This window comes from Panthera uncia, chromosome X (genome assembly GCF_023721935.1).
Source record: "Panthera uncia isolate 11264 chromosome X, Puncia_PCG_1.0, whole genome shotgun sequence".
NCBI classification, from domain to species: domain Eukaryota; kingdom Metazoa; phylum Chordata; class Mammalia; order Carnivora; family Felidae; genus Panthera; species Panthera uncia.
Window position 1 is genome coordinate 30,971,913 of NC_064817.1, and position 12,562 is coordinate 30,984,474.

Here is a 12,562-nt window from a genome sequence, read left to right on the forward strand (position 1 = left end):
TAAACAGCTTTGCATCCATTATGTAATACAATATTATCTTTGGACTACACAAGTCTAAAGTCCTTATTGTAATCAATGCAAAGTAAAAGACTACTTCTGTAAAACAGGATTATTTTTACAACACAGTAGATAGCCAAGAATAATGACATTAAAAAATGTTTATTTGGGGCGCCTGGTGGCTCAGTTGGTTAAGCGTCCAACTTCGGCTCAGGTCATGATCTCACGGTCCGTGGGTTTGAGCCCCGTGTCAGGCTCTGTGCTGACAGCTCAGAGCTTGGACCCTGCTTTGGATTCTGTGTCTCCCTGTCTCTCTGCTCCTCCCCCACTCACGCTAAACATTTTTTAATGTTTATTTATTTTTGAGAGAGAGAGAGTCAGGGAGAGAGAGGGGGAGAAAGAGAATCCAAAGCAGGCTCCACATTCAGTGCAGAGCCTGATGTGGGGCTCTTTCTCACAATCATGAAATCATGACCTGAGCTAAAATCAAGAATTGGATGCTTAACCGACTAAGCCACCCAGGCACCCCAAGAATAATGACATTTTTTAACTTATTATAAACAAAATAGATTTTTTTAAGTGTTACATGCTAGGTGTCTTCACTCAAGACATCAACTTGCTTCTCTTAAAATGAAGCTGTCTCTAAAAAGTAAAAAAGGTATTCCATGAGAATCATGAGCATAAACAATGCCTATCAATTCAGTTTTTAGAAAACGATGTTCCCCCTTCTGAGGGACACAAAAATACTAAAACATATGACCAAAAGAGCATTCAGAGATGGGAATGAGAGTGACAGTGAACTGGTAAAAACATTCAAACCATTGACATATTTCAATGAAGAGGCACTGCAGAGCAGAATATATTGAGGAATATATAAATATCTGCATATGTTTATGATTCTGCCTGATATTCTCTCTCTCTCTCCTTCTGCCACTCCCCCCTCAAATAAAGAAGTTAAAAAAAAAAAAAGAAATCACATTTTCACTTACTTCACTCCAAGGCAGTAGTCAAAAAATAGAAGCCTGGTGTTGATTACCCTGAGTCTGTACCAGCCATGAAAAATTGCTCCCAGCAAGGGGTACCACCTTGTCTTTCAGTCTTAACTGTCAACTCTAACAACCAATATGTTTTATGCTCTTTTACTTTCTACATGACCTACCAACTATTTATATAAATTGAACATACATAATTTTTTAATGTAAATTGAACTTTACTTGTCTTTCACTTTAATTCTCTCTCTCCATTAGCCAGTTATCTGGATTCCATTCAGAATAGCTCTTCCATCCAATAATCTGGGGAGATGGGATCTGCCTTAAGATGCTGACTCCCCTGAAAGAGCTCTTAAGCAATGTGGAACTGTGAAATCCTATGTACCATCTCTATCTTGAATGATGTGGCTTTCCATCATTCTTACTTAGTTTCCATAGATTTAAATAAATGCTTCTCAGTTTGTTTTAAGTCCTTTGATGGATCTCTAGAGACTTTGAGTGATTGTCTATGCCAATTTCACCAGCTTAACATATGTCTCCCCAGGGGTAAGACTTCTGCAAACTTCTCATACTACCATTCTGGAAGTCCCACCTCCCTCAGAATCTGAAAGATAGTTATTTGAGATACTATTGGTAAGGCATCATTATTTATCTTCATCCGTCAATTAACATATCACCAGATGCATGAGATGCAGTATAACTAATAGTGGGAGCATAACAAATCTCAACTGAGAACCAGTGAGTCTAGAATATAGTGATGCCAGTTAAGGTCAATAACGCTGACTGAAGGCACCACACTCAGTGACAATTAGAGCCTGCTGAGAAGTACACATGAAAAAAAAACACCATCTCTTGGGCAGCAGGTAACGTGTTGAAGGGTAGGGCATAAAGCGGTACATTTTTATTTGCTTAGCAGCTGCTTTGGTACAGCCACTTGTAATAGAAGTTGAGCCCTGAGAGGCACGAGATGATATAGATCAGACGTTTCTCAAACTTTAACTTGTACACAATCACTACGCATCCCGTTGGGGAGAAGAGTAAGGGACGGGACCGACAGATATGTGGGACAGATGCGGAGCTGATGAGGCAAGCGAGACGTGGAAGGCTTTACTCTTCATAGTGGAGCACCACTTACTTGTGACTTATCAAGGGGTCCACAAGTTTAATAACTCAAAACTATACAGTTCTGGGTGTGTGTGTGTGGGGGGGTACAGTCTTTTCATCAAATGGTGCTGGAAAACTGGATATCCACATGAAAAGAATGAAGCTAGACCCATACCTTACATCATATAAAAAAAAAAATGAATCAAAGACCTAAACATAAGTGCTAAAACTACAAAACTCAGTAGAAAACATAAAGGGAGGCTTCATGACACTGGATATCTTAGATAGGACACCAAGCTCAGGCAAGAAAAGAAAAAATATATAAATTGAGATTAAAAGCTTTTGTCCATCAAAGAACATTATCAAGAGAATGAAAAGGCAACTGATAGAATGGGAGGAAATATTTACAAATCATATATCTAATAAGGGATTGATATCCATAATATATAATGAACCCCTAAAACTCAACAACACAAACAACCCAATTTAAAAATAGGCAAAGAACTTAAATAGACATTTCACAAAAGAAGATAAAAAATGGCTAATAAAGACATCAAAACCTACTCAGATTTCACTAATCACTAAGGAAATGCAAATCGAAACTACAGTGAGATACCACTCTCATCCGTTAGGATGATTATCATGAAAAAAAAAAAAAAGAAGTGTTGGTGAAGATGTGAAGAAATTGGAACCCTTGTGCACTGCTGGTGTGAAAGTAAAATGGCAAGTTGCTGTGGAAAACGGGACAGTAGTTTCTCCAAAAACTAAAAATTGAATTACCATATGATACAGCAATTCCACCTCTGGGTATATAACCAAAATAATTAAAAATAGAGACTTGAGCAGATATTTGTATGCCAGTGTTCAAAGCAGTAATATTCACAATGGCCAAAAGATGGAAATAACCCACATGTCCACGGACAGGTGAATGGTTAAACAAAATGTAGTGTATAAATGCAATAGTCCCCTTTATCAGTACTTTCGCTTTCCACCTTTTCAGTTACCTGTGGTCAACAACCCCAGCCCAGAAAGGAGATGATGCTCCTGAGAAATCAGCAGGCCAGCAGTAGCCTAAAGCTATGTTACAATGCCCATGTCATTCATTCACTTCTCTTCATCTCATCAGGTAGGCGTTTCATATCACCTAACATCGTCACAGGAAGATGGTGAGTATAATGTAATATATTTTGAGAGAGACCACATTCACATAACTTTTATTACAGTATATTGTTATAATTGTTCTATTGTTAACCTCTTACTGCGCCTAATTTATAAATTAAACTTTATCTTAGGTAGATATGTGTAGGAAAGAGGAAAGTATACATAGGGTCTTGCACTAACCATGGTTTCAGGAGTCTTGGACTCGAATCACCCCTCAGATAAGGGAGGTCTAGTATACAATGGAATCTTTTTCAGCATTAAAAAGGAATGAAATTCGGATACATGCTACAACATGGAAGAACTTAAAAACATTATGCTAAGTGAAATAAACCAGACACAGAAGACGAATACTATATGATTACACTTGTATGAGATACATGAGAGGGAGGTCCCATTTTTAGAGCGCCAGCCAGGGGATGGGGCACTTTCCAGGCACCAGCCTCTGGGTTCAGAGAAGGAAACTGGCCCTGCAAGGGGCAGGGCCAGGCGCACTCCAGCCCTTCTTGCCTGGAGCAAGAGCCTGAGGCCAAGGCCCAGGTGCAGCCGCCTCTCCCCCAGCACCACGGCCTCCCGCAGCCCAGGGGCGGAGCGGGCGCCGGCAGAGCTCGGCGCGGGGCTGGCGGCGAAGGTCCGCGGCGGAATCGCCGTAGCTGCCGCTGCCGCTGCCGAAGACCCCCACCCGGGCCGGCAGCCCCCGCAGACCCACCTTCCCGGTGCGCGGCGGCTCCGCTGCTTCCCTCCAGAGGAGGTCGGGCTCCCCGCTCTCCGGACCCGCCTGGCGACCTCGCCTCCGGCGGGGCGGGCGGCCGCGGCGCCCGGGGCATGGCTTCGGCGGGCAGCGGCATGGAGGAGGTGCGCGTGTCGGTGCTGACCCCGCTGAAGCTGGTCGGGCTGGTGTGCATCTTCCTGGCGCTGTGTCTGGACCTGGGGGCCGTGCTGAGCCCGGCCTGGATCACGGCCGACCACCAGTACTACCTGTCCCTGTGGGAGTCCTGCCGGAAACCCGCCAGCTTGGACATCTGGCACTGCGAGTCCACGCTCAGCAGCGGTGAGGGCCCGGCGCGCCGCGACCCCTGCCTCCCGCCCCGCACCAACCCGCGCCCCACTGCCCGGACGGCCACCGCCTCTCCGCCCCTCCCCAACCTTCTGGGTCCCCTACCCTTGTCCGCCCCGCTCCAGCCTGCCCCTTCGGGGACCCTGGGGCTGCAGCCGCCTCCCTGATGGCCACCCCTCGCCTCTCCTCCGTCCGGGCCGCCAGACCCAATGCGACGTCCCACGCCCTCTCCGTCCTCCCGTGGCCATTCCTCGGGCTCTGGAGTAACACGTATGCTATTTGGGGTCATTGTTATCATTTAAGGCGAGAACCGTGTGGCTGTGTTAAAAACGCAACGCCTTCAACACTCTCTTTAAAAAAAAAAAAAAAAAAAAAAGACCAGCATAAACGCCCCAACTCCACCGAGACGCTGTGGGTTCTCTGCTCGCTCTTCCCCACTCTATTCTCCCTCCACTCTCAAGGAGGAATTTGCCCGAGTTTACCTCCTCGTGCCCACGTTTCTGCCAGCTCTACTCCACTTTGTCTGGGTTTTCCCCAAGGAGTTGCGGTTTGGGTTTTATTTCCTTAAATTTCTGAGGGATGTGGAAAGTTGGAAGACAGGCGTAATTTCCTTTCCTTTTTTGGTGACACGTCGTTGGTCATGAGTTGCCCTTCTTTCTTGCCCTGTCCAGATACCTCCTATCTCCTCCATACCTTTCTTTCTCTTCAAGAACCATTTACAAAAGCCTGGAACCTTTATAGTGTATTCAGCCAACACTAAAAACTGCAAACATCTCTACTGTGGTAGCTCCTAAGACAGACTTGGTTCTTGGAGTGGACACAAAGTGCTATAAAGGATATTATTAGAATGATTTTTGAGTGTAACTATTAGATAATATTGCAACCATGTTAATTTTCGTGATTTGATCATTGATAGTGGTTTAGTAATTTTTTAAGGAAATACACAGTGAAGTTTTCAGGAATAGAGAGGCAAGATATAGGCAGCTTACTAGAAAAGGGGGTGGGGAAGGGAGAGAAAACAAAGCAAATGTAGGAAAATGTGATTGGTGAATATGAGTCAGGGGCATTTTTTGTATTCTTACAGTTTTCCTGTAAATTTTAAATTATTTACATTTTTAAGTTCAAAATAGTACTGTTCACTGGTATTAAGTTCTTTCACACAGTGCATTTTGAACAAGTAACTTGCCTTTCCTATAAAGGAGATTGATAAATTAGGAGGAAAAGTCATTACCTTTGGGAAAACTGTAGAATATCTACAACTTAAAACTTATATTCATTGAAAAAAACACAATATGAAGAACCAGATTTTATGTATGTTTTAGAAACATGAGCCATATTGTACTTGAAACATTTCGTGATATTTGGTATAGATAGTGAAGGTTCTAAATAACATTTGGGTCACATTTACAAATGGCACTTTATTCTCTTTAGAGTACATAATAACTTAGGATTGGTCTAAGAATATGGCTACTTTAAGACCAAGCCAGTTGTGTTAAAACACACACATACAGGGGCACCTGGGTGGCTCAGTCGGTTAAGCCTTGTACTCTTGATTTTGGCTCAGGTCATGATCTCACAATGGTGAGAATGAGCCCCACATGGCATGGCATGGCATGGTGGCTCCCTGCTGACAGCGCAGAGGCTGCTTGGGATTCTCTCTCCCTTTCTCCCTGCCCCTCCCCTGTTCATGCACCTGTGCTCTCTCTCTCTCTAAATAAACTTTTAGAAAATCACAATTAACCCCACACATAAATATACACACATTGACACATACACTCACAAGAAATCACATAAAGCAGTACAGTAGTGATACATCAGACGTACTCAGTTGTGTTCTAGCACATCTAACATCACTTGTTTAGCACCCAGTGTTATTTTCAAGGTCGGTGCACGGGAATGGATCTTTATATGCTGGCTACCTCTGGTAATGTAATTTCCAAGTGCAGAGCAGTTCCACAGAATTTACACCACTGCCGTTTGCATTTCCAGCCCCGCTCTCCTGGAAGAGCATGCCCTCTAGAGTAAAGAGTGGTAAACAGGGGTTTTTCTTAAAGTGGAGAAGGGAGCTGAGTTCAAAAATAGATATGTCTTTTCTTTTGTACTACAAGTAAGAGATTTTTATTATTTGTAAAAAATGTTTTTTAATGTTTATTTACTTTTGAGAGGGACAGAGAGAGAGAGAGGGAGACACAGAATCTGAAGCAGGCTCCAGGTTCTGAGCTGTCAGCACAGAGCCCGACGTGGGGCTCAAACCCCCAAACCGTGAGATCATGACCTGAGCCAAAGTCGGACACTCAACCGACTGAGCCACCCAGGCGCCCCAGGAGTAAAAGATTTTTAAAACCGTGTCAGCCTCTATTAGGTTCGTCCACTCTTTCTCACTGATTAAGCAGAGTCAGGTGATGATATCTATATTGTTCCCCAACAGAGCCTTGTGTGAAACAAGTGCTTCCCCCCCTGCCAGGGTGATCCATCTGAGCTCAGCAGAGTCCTGTGGAAACAAGGCCCTGGAAGACAGACCAACACACGGGGAAGTGAACCTGGCTCTACTATCCACAGAGTATTCTTAGTTAGATGCCACTTGCAGAGTTCTTCACAAAGGCAGTGTGGGATCGATTTGTAATTGGTAGCAATGCACGCCATTTGGGAATGCAGACTGCAGACATCCATCCAAAAGGTAGGCAAAGCTTGTGAACGGCTCTTAAAAATTGCCAGTGTACTTACAGTTTTCTCATTATTTTCAAAAGCTTCTCTTGCTTCTTCAAATGTGCAGATTTCTTCTTTGCATTCACGCTCAATGTTGCCCTGTCTTATTTCTTCAAAAAGTCCATTAGCTCTTCGGTAGCGTTTCAATACTGAATTGGCTTTTTCTCCTGTGAGGAAAACTAAGGAGAGAGAAAATAATAAGCATAAAATTATAATTTAAAAAAACACGTGGAAACTTCATACACAAGGTGAAAACGGCTGGGTGCTCTTTAGAAACCACAGCCAACATCCTAAACCTCTTCCCGTGAGTCAGCAACAAAGTAACATTTAGCTCCAAAACCACCACCTCTGCTGTCTTCCTCATCACGTGAGCATGTCCTTTCAGTAGCAGTTGCCCTGGGCAGGGACAGTGACATAATTAGCTGTTAGATTCAGACTTTAGCACATTCCTGCCAACCATCGGCGTTTAAATATAGTAATAGCGATTCCACTGCTTATACTCACTGTTGTAAGTGGATTACCTCCAGGGCATTCTGCTGTTGCACAGCAGCAACCGAATCAAAATCCAGTCTCCAGACTACCAGTCTTTGTCCCTCTAAATAAACCTAAATAAAGCTGCAACTGACCTAGCAACATAAACCCAGAGAACCCCTGCTTGTATGAAGGGAAGGGATGACAAAATAGCATCAAGAAATTAAGATAAATTTGGCCATAATTCATTCCAAGGAACACTAATTATTTCGTTCTAAATTCACTTAAGGTAAATATATTGTGACTCTTGAACATATCTATCCCCATCCCACTCTGCTTCTGAAAAAAGGAAATGATTCTTCATGATATATAGAGATATTGCATGCAAACAGTGCACACCCAAGATATCCTGTACAATAAAAAGGCAATAGCTGCACCACACACACACACATGCTCACTCATGGGGAATTGTTTTTATTTTTCCATACAAGTAAATTTAAGCTATAATTCAATTCATATTTCTAAAAATTCTTCCTACTTTGGAGGCATATATATAATACCACCAGAATTTAGTCTCTGTTAATGTAAAGAGCTTAGAAAATTTCTTAATCTTCTAAGTTTAGAAAAGCTACATTATAGACATTTCAAAAATTTTTTAAGTTTGAATTTTCCAAAGAATTTTTTAAGTATTCTTTTTCCAAAGAAAATATTGAAGTAAATGAAAAACAAAAAGTGAGTCCTTGTTTTTTTAATGGCTGTGATAACAATGAATTTAAATTTTACTTCACTATAGAAATGTATATTTCGTGTAATAGAAAATATAAATTTTTCACCTAGTATTTTTTAGGTATCCAAATTAGAATCAACTAGATGGCACTTGTACATGGTAACAATGGTAGGCCCACAGTGACTGTTTCCATCTTTCCACACTTCATTAGTGAAGCCATCTAGAAAACTGACTGTCAGCATGGCTGAGTAAGAGATTCAGCTAATTTTCTTTCCAAAAAGCAATGCTAAACTGGAAAAATTGTAAAAAATAACTATTTTAGTACTATGGAAATTGACCAAAAGCATACAACAAATTGCGAATGTTTATTCAAGAAAAACAGTGGAGGGGTGCCTCAGTTGATTGAGCATCCAACTCTTGATTTTGGCTCAGGTCATGATCTCAAGGTTTGTGGGTTTGAGCCCTGCATCAGGCTCTACTCTGGCAGTATGGAGCTTGCTTGGGATTCTCTCTCTCCCTATCTCTCTCCCCTCCCCACTGCACTCATGCTCTCCCTCTCTCAAAATAAATAAATAAACTTTAAAAAGGGGGGGGGAGTGAAAATCTGTGGCATTTACAGCCTGAACTCCTGTGCTGCCTCCTTGTCCCTTGCTCTGTTGTATAGTAGTTCTACTAGGATACAGCAGGCCATGAGGATCAATGGCCTGGATGATGGACAGAGGTTTTTTGATTTACACTGTGGAAAAAATCTAAGCTCAGGGGTGATATTAAAAACAATAGCTGGGGCACCTGGGTGGCTCAGTCTGTTAAGCATCTGACTCTTGGTTTCAGCTCAGGTCACGATCTCACAGTTCATGAGTTTGAGCCCCACAGTGGGCTCTGTACTGACAGTGCAGAGCCTACTTTGGATTCTGTCTCTCCCTCTCTGCTTGGCCTCTCCCCCACTTGTACTCTCTCTCTTTCTCAAAATAAATAAACTTAAAAAAAAAAAAAAAAAAACAATAGCTAACTTCATGGCAAACAGCTGAGGAAGACCAACATCACAGCTAACCTAGGATTGCAGTATGGGTTGGTGTGAATTACAGATAGGAAAATCAGCCATAAATTTAACAGAGAGATCTGGCAACAAGGCAGCCATCATAGACTTTAATAAGCCACCACATGGCCCAGCTGTTCTGGAAGGCTGTGTACATCTGCAAGGCTGCAAGGGTGTGTGCACTATCAGGAAGACCAGAGAAAGGCCCAGTTGGCTACTTGTCTCTGGTTGAATGCGAGGCCTTGCATACCAAGGAAGTAAAAGCCATAGCAGACTTGTAAACTTACTGAACCTTAGTGCATTCCCCAATTTATGTTTGCAGATCCATCAACAAAGGCTGAAAGTCTTACTGGCTCAGGTTATGTTATGGACTGAATGTTTCTCTATCCCTCCAAAATTGAAATGTTAAAGCCCCAACCCCCAGTGTGACTGCATTTGGAGATAAGACCTTTATGGAGGTAATAAAGCTATAGGATTAGTGCCCTTATGAGAAGAGACACCTTTCCACCACATGAGGACACAGCAAGAAGGCTGTCATCTATAAGCCAAGAGAAGAGGCCTCAATGAAACTTACCTTGCTAGCATCTTGATCTTGGACTTCCCAGCCTTCAGAACTGTGAGCACTGCAGAATGGTGGTTTTGTCTAAGCTATCAGTTCATGTTCTACTAAATGAGCCAGCCACGTGCCCCTCAAGTAAGGTGAAGTAGATTGTGATAACATACATATTGTGCTCCCTAGAGAAATCACTAAAAAATAACTTTAAAACATAAGGGGGAAAAAACGAATTAAAATGGTACAGTGGAGAATATCTATTTCATACAAATGAAAGGAGTACAGGAAGAACAGGAAAACACAAAAGACAGGAAATACATAGCAAACATAGCAATATGGCAGATATAAATCAGCCATATCAATAGTAACATTAAAAGTAAATAGATTAAACTCTCCAATCAAAAGAAAGACAGTGTCACAATGGATAAAAAAGAATATCCAACTCTATACTGTCTACACAGGATACGAATTATATTGAAACAAATGGTTTGAAAGTAAAAAGAGAGAAGATAGAATATACAAACAGTGGGCAAAGGAGAGCAGCAGCGGCTATACTAATATCAGGAAAAAAATATGCATGAAGACACAAATTCTTACTAGAGGCAAAGAGGGATGTTTTATAGTGATAAAAAATTCAAATCATTGGGAAGAGATAACACTATAAATGTACATGTTCATAACCAGAAAACCTCAAATACATGAAACAAAACTGACAGAACCAAAGGATGAAACAGTAAGACAGAAATAGTTAGAGATTGCAATTCCCACTTTCGATAATGTATAGAACAACTAGGAAGAGAAGCAACAAAGAAGTAGAAGACTTTACTAAAACTCCTAACCAATTAGGCCTAACAAAAATCTGTAGAACACTCCACCCAGCAACAGCTGAATACTTCTTCCCAAGCACTCATGAAATATTCTCCAGATTACAGTATATTCTAAGATGAGCCTCAATGCATTTAAAAGGATTGAAATCAAAGAATGTTTTTGGACCAAAATGGAACAAAATTAGAAATCAATAACAGAAGCCAATTTGGAAAATTTACACATATGTGGAAATTAAACAACACACTTCTATGGGGCACCTGGGTGGCTCAGCCGGTTAAGTGTCCGACCTCGGCTCAAGTCATGATCTCACGGTTCATGAGTTCAAGCCCCACGTCAGGCTCTGTGCTGACAGCTCAGAGCTTGAAGCATGCTTCACATTCTGTGTCTCCCTCTCTCTCTGCACCATCCCCACTTGTGCTCTGTCTCTCTCTGTCTCAAAAATGAATAAACATTAAAAAAAAACTTTTTTTTAAACCACACTTCTAAATAACCAATGGGTCAAAGAGATCACGTGGGAAGTTAGAAAATACTTTGAGATGAATGACAAAGAAACACAGCATACCAAAAATTATGGGATGCAGCAAATGCAGTGATGAGAGAGAAATGTATAGTTGCAAATGGTTACATTAAAAAATATATATCCCAAATAACTTAACATTCCAAATTTTTTTTTAAAAATGAGAAAGGTCAGAGCCGAATAAACCCAAAGCAGGCAGAACTAAGAAAATGTTAAAGATTAGAGCAGAAGTAAAAGCAATGTTGGACAGGAAAACAATAGAGAAAACAAGTGAAATCAAGTGGGGTTCTTTTAACAATCAATAAAATTGACAACAAGTAGCTAGACTGACCAAGAAAAAATGAGAAAAGACAGATTATTAAAATCAGGAATGTAAGAAGGACATCACTGCCTCACTTATAGAAGCAAAAGGGGAATACAGTAAAACCATGGTTTGCTCGCATAATTCGTTCCGGAAGCATGCTTGTAATCCAAAGCACTTGTACATCAAAGAGAATTTCCCCATAAGAAATAATGGCCAGATGATTCGTTCTACAACCCAAAAATATTCATAATAAAAATGATTACAGGGGCTCCTGGGTGGCTCAGCCGGTTGAACATCCGACTTCGACTCAGGTCATGATCTCATGGTTTGTGGGTTCGAGCCCCACATCCGGCTTTGTGCTGACAGCTCTGAGCCTGGAGCCTGCTTCGCGTTCTGCGTCTCCCCCTCTCTCTGCCCCTCCCCCACTCACGCTCTGTCTCAAAAATAAATAAACTTAAAAAATGATTACTGTAATATAGTACAAAATAATAAAATACAAAATATAAAGAAAAACAAATTAACCTTCACTTACCTTTGAAAACTTTCGTGACTGGTGTGAGGGAGACAAGAGAGAGGAGGGTTATTGTGTAGTACAGCTTTCACTATCCCTAAAGGAATCACTGCTATCTATTGGCTCAGTAGAACCCTTTTGTTTTCATGCACCTTTAATAAGAAACCCATCCAATGGACCCAGGCTTTTGCCTCCTTTCCAGGATTTCTTGGAAATGTGACATTGCATTGGCCTTGAACAGATTAATGGCTCACACTGCTACAGCCTTATTCAGGTGGTGCTTTTCTACAAAATTTTGCACTATTTCCCACATTTTACATATCTCCCTAATCTCATTTGAAATGAGGGATTCCTCTGCCTTTTTCTCCTTCTCCTCTGCAAACGAGAGCTCCTCCATAACCTCTTGCTGTTGCTCGCAATGCAGATCCATCAGTTTGTCGGTGGTCAGCCCCTGGCCATGTTCCTCCACCAGCTCTTGAATGTTGTCCTCATTCACCTCCAGTCCCGTGGTCTTCCTCAGGGACACAATTTCATCGACAAGTGGCAGCTCCTGTTCATGAGCAAGCCCCTCTAAGTCATGTCCAAGAATGCAATCAGGCCACAG